This window comes from Atractosteus spatula, chromosome 4 (assembly GCF_055471065.1).
Source record: "Atractosteus spatula isolate fAtrSpa1 chromosome 4, fAtrSpa1.hap1, whole genome shotgun sequence".
NCBI lineage: Eukaryota > Metazoa > Chordata > Actinopteri > Semionotiformes > Lepisosteidae > Atractosteus > Atractosteus spatula.
The window spans coordinates 15516621-15525623 of NC_142709.1; positions in this window are offsets into that span (position 1 = coordinate 15516621).

Consider the following 9003-nt stretch of genomic DNA (forward strand, 5'->3'; position numbering starts at 1 on the left):
ACAGACTTTTAAAAAAGACTGTGCTAAAGGCACTTATTCCACAGCCTAATTCACTGGGAGATTTTACGGGGGAAAATAACTACCTGCACCTTGAACGAGTAGAAAAAGGAATGTAATAATTTCAGATTTTGTCTTCCGAGGTTATTTGTGTTAATGCGGTCTGCAAATGGACTCTGGCAGCTTCGGGGAATGAAAGAAGAAAGGCTGTTCACACTTTGCCATGAGAAAAGCCTAAGAAAGAATTTTCTAAAGCCAGCGGTTATGTTTAAGATTTTATTATTTTTAAAGTGGGTTCTGACCTCTGTCCATTAGGTTTCCCAGTCATTCCCGGTAATGTGAATTACAAAAGTGAAATCCTACATTCAATATAATGTACTTTATTCAACATGTACAGTAGATCATTCAATTAAATACTGCAAAAGAAATGTGGCCGTTTGAAGATCCTATGGTTATATGATACAATTAAGTGCACATACTGTATATGGCATTAAGATCATTTCTTGCTTATGGAAGTACAAACACCCCATTAAAAGTTCAGCAGCTCCTTCACCTTGCTCTACAAGACTCTGTTCACAACCAATGAGCTACTGTACATTCTTACACACTCTTGCTGCTGCAATATTACCACCCCAAGAATTTTACCTTAAAAGCTAACCATCACTATGAATAACGTATGTACAGTGATTGCCATTAAGAGACTTGCAAGCATTTGTATATCATCTCTGTAGCATCAACAGAGAAAAGGGAGCGAGCACACCATAAAACAAAGTCTGTATAGGTCACAGCTACCGAAACTTAAAATGTTTACACTTGTTCTTCTTAAATAATACTAAATAACTTCTAAAATAATAATCTTTAATAATAATAATAATAATAATAATAATAATAATAATAAAGTTATAACATATCTGTAGATTTATATGTCAAAGTAAATTTGATCAGAGTAGAAATTATTTGCAGGCCTGAAAATGTTTAGCAGGGGAAGGTTTAGAAGTTGACAGGGAAGTTAGCCCCATGCAATTAAATTTCATGTTATTTCATCAGCCTAAGTGTCAGCGGATGAGCCCAGCCTCAGCAGCAAACCTTGAGCTGAGCCCTGAAAGAGACATGGTTATTGTGTGTAAGTTATGGAGCTAAAGCACAGATTGTTGTTACTTGCAGCAACAGTCTTTGAAGAATGTCACTTCCAGTTGTTCCTTGTCTACATGCTTCAATAGACTGTCATCTTTCTTTCTCTGCTATAAGGCCATAATCCCAAGCATCAAAGGAAATTCATTTTCCTTTGGAAAAACACTGTTCTTGGGAGAACTAGAGGAAGGATTTCTGCAACAAGAATTCCCACTTTACTGTTCCTGACACAATTGTTTAATCTTAAAATGAAAGGCTGTCAGGTTTTCAGAGGTGTGTGATGCTAATATTATTCCTCCAGTGGCAATGTGTTCCATTAATCCTCTGTTTGCCCTTGGTGATTTCATCTTCTTATTAGGACTCTCCAGTTTACTCTAACTGGAGTTCTAAAACACAAGCAGCACAGAGAAGAGAAAGTTAGGCTGTTTTATTTTATTTCAGAAAAATAAATTGAAATCGTCCTTTCTCGGTGCAGTCTGACATTGAGCCGTAGAGCAAGAAACTGTTTGTAGTAAATGTGAATAAAGCCTGAAATACTCATTTAACCAAAACAATTTGACTGGGCTTTGACACAGTTATTTCTATTAATAAGAAACATTGGGACACAAGTATTTGTATTAGCACTGTTAACGTTAAAATACTCTTCAGATAGGAAGGGATCCCAGTTGTCCACCGGTGAAGTGTTGGGAAGTAAAAAATGACTAAACCAGTTGAATTGAAAGGGGATTTTAGGGAGCTCAGACTGTACAAGCAAGCCAAGTGACATGATTGTAATCCCTCCCCCTCAAGGGTGCTCCGGCTCTTTCACATTTTAGTTGATTTTGCGCACCTGCTCCCTGTTCCGGCCTCCCTGCAAAAGCCAGACACTCACTCTGTTCCCGGCTCTGCATTGGAACACGGACGCCCAGAGGGCCGCCTACCACCGAGTTGCCCTACGTCCGTGGTTCGGGGGGCGTTCGCCTCCTATCGGCGTCCTGAACCAGCCAAGTCCGGGACTTGGAGTGCCTGGTCCCGTTCCCCCCTTTTCTCCCTGACCCTTCGCCGTTTCCCACTCTGGCTTTTAACTTGTCTGTCATGGAAGGACCACCCGGTTCTGGACATTTGCATCCCATGAATTTCCTTAAGAACACCCTTTGGAGTTGTTTGCTTTGGACCACGCCCCCCCTGTTCGTCTACCAGCCCTGTTCCTCGTCTCCTCCCCGTGTGTGTTCACTCCCTTCTGGATTGTGCTGTCTGCATAGGGTCCTGAAAGACGTTTCGTAACACCAAGACTGAAATTTAGCCAGGAACCTAGGGTAGCTGATGTAACACATTTGAAAATTATGTTCCAGAGGTAAGAGCACCACCTACTGGTCCACCAACACTGCTTACAGCAGCAACGTGGTTTTCCAGAGGTTTCCCATCCCAATACTATCCTGGCCCTGCCATGCTTTTTCAATTTAAAACTTGGCAATACTGTTGTTTAATAGACTTAGATTTTATATGCTATCTTGAAAGCTTTAATGATATGAGAACAGTTTCATAATTACTTCATCAAATTGTTTTGGCCCAGCTATAACATTTCAAAAATAACATCAGCATGAATGTTTAATTTTTAATTTCGTCATGCCTGCAAAAATTAAAAACATAAGAAAGAAAGCAATAATTGTCATTTTTGCCACAGTAGCATACTCAACATGGACTTAAATAGCTGTACTGTGCCCCTGTGGATACATCAGCAAAGGTTTAAATTAGTGATATTCATTCCTGTTCTTGGGAGGCTGCTATAAGTCCATCAAGTCTCATAGGTAACTTATAAAAATTTATAAGGACTTGGAAGCAATGGTAATTAAGATATTTTTGTCCAATTGAACAATTGATTCCAATCAAGTCATTAAGAGATCAGGGTGGATTGAAAACCAGAAGACATGAATCTCCTGGACACAGTGTGAATGTCATTGATTGATGGTAGGGTAGTCATGTACAACACAATTTTCTTTTGAAAAACTAAAGTTCAAGCAGTATTTCACTGGCTTTCACCCCACAGGCAAAACACGCTGTGATTACAACTCAGAGGGCCAAGAGACTTTACATTGGTGTTTGGGGTTTTCACCCAGCAATGTCTCACTTCCAGTATTTTCTGGATAATACAAGTTGTGTTTTTCCAAGTGTCTGATCAATAGTCAACTTTTCATAATGATAGTTATAATATTAACATGTAAGTTTAAACAGTGCCAGTGAGACTATTATTGATCAGATGTTCAGGTAAACAAAATCTATTTTTCATTTCTGTGTCAAACTTTCTTGTCTCCATTTCACCTAACTTGCATAGTTTCAGGATTTATAATTAGAGTTTTTATGTTTCCTTGACTTTTCTGTCTTAGGGTTTCTCCATGTTCTCAGTGTATTGTGGAAAATGCAGTTTAGTTTCATAGTAAGCAGCCTCCCCCTGAAAATTCAATCTCAGGCCATGAATTTTAGCTGCCCACTTTTACAGACCTTCACATTTATTTTGGGTATTATGAACGTCTTGTTCAACAAGCAAAAATAAATGCATGGCAATTTATATATCTCTTGGTAGTGATCAGTTTCACCTGGAAACTCTGCTTGAGGGAACCTGCTCAGCATATTTGGTAATTAGCATATTTTTCATATCTGTAACTGGGAAATGGAAATGGCAAAAGCAGGATTGTGAGACTCAGTTCTTGGAGTCTTCTGGTTTGTGTTCCAAGCAATTAATCTACTGTGACTGTGATTCCCCTAGCACTGGTGCACAATGGGCTAAGCACCTCTGAGGGCTGGGAGAGGTTAGCCGGCCAAGTCTCTCTCAGCTCACAGTGATGTGATTTTTGTCAGTGAGTGACGCATCTCTCCTCCAATCAGTGCTGATCCTCAGCTATAGGGTGGTGCTGCCTTTGACATGTTAAAAGACAACTGGCTCAAAGGTGGGTGGGGGGGGAGGGAGGATTCTCCCTCCACTTCCTCATTCTCACCCCGTGTGCGGTTGCAGGGTTCATATCTGTGGGCCAAGGTGTGAAAAACACATAATTGGCGATTCCAGAAATCAGGTAGGTACAACATAGTTAATAATGCACAGCCAATCTAAAAATATTAAACTGAACTATTTTCTGAGACCATGTGGCAGGTCTTCCTTAACTACAGTAGTTTACCCCATGAAGAGCAGCTTAGTCATTAAGAGCTGAGGTGCTGAACCTATTTCTAGAGAGAAAGACACTAGTACACTCACCACACATCAGCTATCAGTGGAGAGGAGAACAGCGTAATGCAGCCAATTCATAGATGGGGAATGTTAGGAGGCCATGATTGATAAAGGCCAATGGGAAATTTGGCCAGGACGCTGGGGTAAAACCACTACTCTTTTTGAGAAACACACTGGGATTTTTAATGACCACAGAGAGTCGGGACTTCAGTTTGACGTCTCATCTGAAGGATGGCACCTTTTTACAGTACAGTGTCCCCAGCACAATACTGGGGCATTAGGACCCACACAGACCGCAAGGTGAGTGCCCCCTACTGGTCCCACTAACACCTCTTCCAGCAGCAACCTCAGCTTTCCCAGGAGGTCTCCCAGCAAGGTACTGGCCGGGCTGACTCTCTCCCCCACATGAGAATGCTGCACTTTCTCTCTCTCTCGCCCCCTGCAGTGCTAACCATCACAGATGGCTGGGAGACACAGCTGCTCCATTACAGAACTCAAGCAGATTTTTCTATTTTACAGCTGGTAGAGGGCAGTATTGCATAGTGGGTAAGTCTCTGGTCTGCTGACTGGTAGCTTGTAGGTTCAAGTTGCTGCTGTAGACACTGGTGTATGCTGCCAGTCTGCAGCAATGCTGAGGAGGTCATTCCTGTGATGGACCATTGTCTCTTCCAGCAGGTAGGGAGTCTCCTGCTTTCTGGCTACCTAAAGCTCTTGCAGCCAGGATGAGCTCAGGGTCACTATGCCACAGCTGGGGTTTGGTATGGCCTTTACCTTCCCTACGAGATCGAAAAGCCTCAGAGACCATCTATAAGTTTAGAGTTACGCAGTTAATTAGATCATTAAACCAGCTCTGTAAATGAGACCTTGTGTAAAACAAAAAACAATACAGCGGGACTTCCAAGAACTAAGTCTGACACAGGAAATGTAGAATGGTAACACACACAAAACCAAGAAAACAGCAGGCACATCTACATTGATAGCAAATTGTGCTGCTTTATTTTAACATCTCTGGGTGAAAACTATGTTTTAGCTTGTGAAAGTGCAAGAGTCTTTCTGACGGCCTGTGCAATAACGCTGGAAGCTAATTCTGGTGCGTTTTTCATTGATGTATTGAGAGCACAGGTTTCATTACTCACTTGTATTTGTCATGCCGCTCAGTGTATTTACAAAAAATTCCAAACCTAAAAAACTACATTTCAATTGATTGAATTAAAATACTCACAGCACCACAAATCATTTGGGTCGGAGAATAGCACTTATTATTGATTGCGTGACGAGTGCAACTCTCCATTCTCCTTCCGGGATTCGAATTCGGTCACGCAGGGGGCTGCTAGCATTCACAGCGCCACCCCGCGGGTGGACAGCGAATAACACCGCGACACCGAAAGACAATCTTCAATCTTCTCTTCAGAAGTTGTCATCTGTTTGCTGTAGGGAATTCAGTGCAGATACAGATGAGGGCAGTGTTTGACAGTGTCTGTCTAGATTTCAGAGGGTGATGATGTCATTTCCTCAACTCTCGCAGTACACTGAGCCCTGTTACAACTATCCATCATCAGTCCACAGTAATTGTGTTAATGGGCCCTTTTTGTGATAGTGCTCAGGGCTTTGAAATAAACTGTATTATTTCTTTACTAGTATGCGTTTCTCACTTACAAACGTGCCTGTCTATGACTGTGTGTAGGATTAAATTCTGCTTTGTCTTCACCAGCTTATGGAATTTGGCCTTGTCTATAGTTCCACAATGATCACTGTGCTGCAACTCACGTTCGGTCAACTCGAATGAAAAATTGAGAGATGCACTGTGTTGACAGGAATACACCTATTGATCTTATGAGCTCAATTCTGTTAACCTAAACTCAGGAAATCTGCTAGAAAACAAATTATCTTTTTGCTTTTTCTTCTCATGACTACAGGGGTACAGAGGAAAGTAAAAGTGTCAGCAGTTCAGGCTGGTAAAATAGAAATCAGAGCAATGTACTTTACCATCAGTCAGGCATGGAAAAGTAAAGAAGTGGGAGGCTTAAACTAATCTGACCTTGTTCAAAGAACATCTGTGCATGCGTTAGTACAGTATGTTAAATACTGACAATAAAGAAGCAGGTATTTTAAAAATATATAAAGACAATATATGGATTATTCATACCGATTCATTGTATATTCCTTTCACAGCTTTCAAATCACTCCTCATCCAGCAGCTATTAACTGTAAAAATGATTTGGTTCCTTTAATCTTTCACTATTAATAATGTTGTCCCATCCTTGGAATAAATCTAATTTGCTTTCATTGACCCATCCCTGAAGTTATCAATTTTCTTGTAGTGATATATTTCTCAGAAGTGGAACACAGTGTGATTTCTGAGCTTAAGGTTGTCTGTGATGGATATATTTGGCCTGTGTCCTTCAGAAAATTCAAGCAGATCGAAAGATTGGCTCCTGCACGACTAAAACTCTCTATAGGCTGCGTGAGTCTCCAGAGGCTGAAATCTGTTATTCATCGTCTGCTTCATCTGGAGCCAAGAGCATGAGGGATGTGGCTTTCTGCGTTCTGTACCTTCTTGACAGCAAAGACGAAAGCAAGAAAGGAGAAACGATTGAATAAATACCTTATTTTTCCATGAAGTGCCATTAATATTTAACAAATGGGCATAGCACTTGCACTTTGCTTTCAGGCATAGTGGTAGTTAAAGAATATTAAATGCTGCTTCAGGTTTTCTCCAGAATGGCCACATTTGCAGGGACACAATAAAGTAATGTCCTGCAATATAATGTTCGGACTCACAATCTTGTTCTTCAGATTGAGTGATACTATAAAATGAGTCCTAAAGAAAGTGTTTCCAGCATTCAGAGATTCTAGCCCTAAGGGCTCCTGCTTATGTTGTGTTACATCATTTGCTTTTTCATGGGTTGCAAACTTACAGAGTTGTCACATGTGTCAAGTTGCCTGCAGAAATGCCCTCATCTGTACTGTATACATAATTAATTCCCTGCAGCAAACAGGGGACACCTACTGTATAAAGAGAGACATATAGATTCTAATGGATTATGGATAATGCTGTATCAACTGATTATGTCATAAACATTTAATATTTCAAATAGATTGTTCCATATACTGTAAAATTTCCGAAGCTGAGGTTATATACATTTATTTCTTTTACATAATTAACTTTTCCAGCATTGGTAGTTAGCTGTTAGTGCTGAAGACACCGAAAGAAGCATTCAAGCCTGTGCTGAACTGCTTACTGTATATTGGCGTAAATTATCAGCTCATTGCCTTTTAGGGAACTCTTATGAAGACTTCAGAAGTCCCACAGCATGCCAGATAACAATACAGTATGTAAAACAGTCATATTAATGTTCCATAAACTCTTCCTGGGATGCTCCTGCCTTTTCCCATTTTGGATACAGCCAGTAGTACTTTACCTGTATTATCTCATACATTTCAAAATAGACAAGGATGTACAGTATATTATATACAATGTAAAATAACTAATATATTATGCTACATGATCTTATACTGAAATAAGAAGAGGCAAGTATTTGATTAATTCAAAAAACACATTTGGTATAAACTACCACGCACCCAAATCCAACAGCAATTCCGTTCACCATGATAGGGGTATTCCAGTCCATATGCAGTGCAACTGTTCTTATCCAATGTGTTCCACAGACATCCCATCCTCCTTTATCTTTCAGATTAGACCTTGTTTTATGTATTTTAAGTTGAATTAGATGAGGACACAAACTACAATGCTTAATGAAAGGAGCAGCATTTAATAGAAGCAAAATGTTACTTATTTATTCAGATACACATTTTCAATTGCTAAATACTTTGTTTTACAGCAACCCCTTCAAATCAGGCAAGGATGAAATGTTGTATATTTTCCAAATAGGATGCTTTCAGTTTACAGCAAGAGCAGAAATAAATAACTTTTACACAATCTTTTATGTGGTGTGGGCACAGAGAGCTCAGGATTGAATCCCAGATTTGAATGCTTTTGCAGGAACAGCACGGGAAGAGCAATATATCTCAGAGGCTGTTTTGAAATTGGGTTATAAAAACCCTGTGGGAGCAACACATGTTGAATCACTATGCCAGACCCGACCACATTGAAAATGTCACCTTCTTTCCAAAACCCTCTATCTCATCCCGCCTTGTTGCATCCTGTCTCTATAACTGCATGTGAGATTTACTGGCATCTTTCTCCAGTAGTACAGCTGCTGTCATTTTCCACACTGTCCACACTTTTCTGGAAGCCCTGTATAAATTGTTAGAAAAAACCCCACTGTCACTTCTCCTGAAAACAGCTGTCTTCTCCCACATCGGGATGTGACTGGTGATGGACGCATCTGTTTAACTCATTCCACACTTTTTTTTTCTCAAAGCCAGCCTGCTGGAACAGGAAGTGGCCTGTTTGCTAGAGGCTGCTTCCTTAAGCAGATGATAACAGGATCTTTACATTAGTTAATACATGCAATTGCAGAGTACCTTATCTCTTATCTCTCTCTATGTAAATTATGTTCATTTTACATCTTATATGGATTTCAGCTCATGTGAGGGTGATTGCATGATATTCTGAAAATTAAAATTACAGTATGAAGAAAAAAAAGGATAACCAAGTGGGGATGGTGGGGATTTGGTGATGATGAGTAGGTTCCAGGTAATAATAATAATAA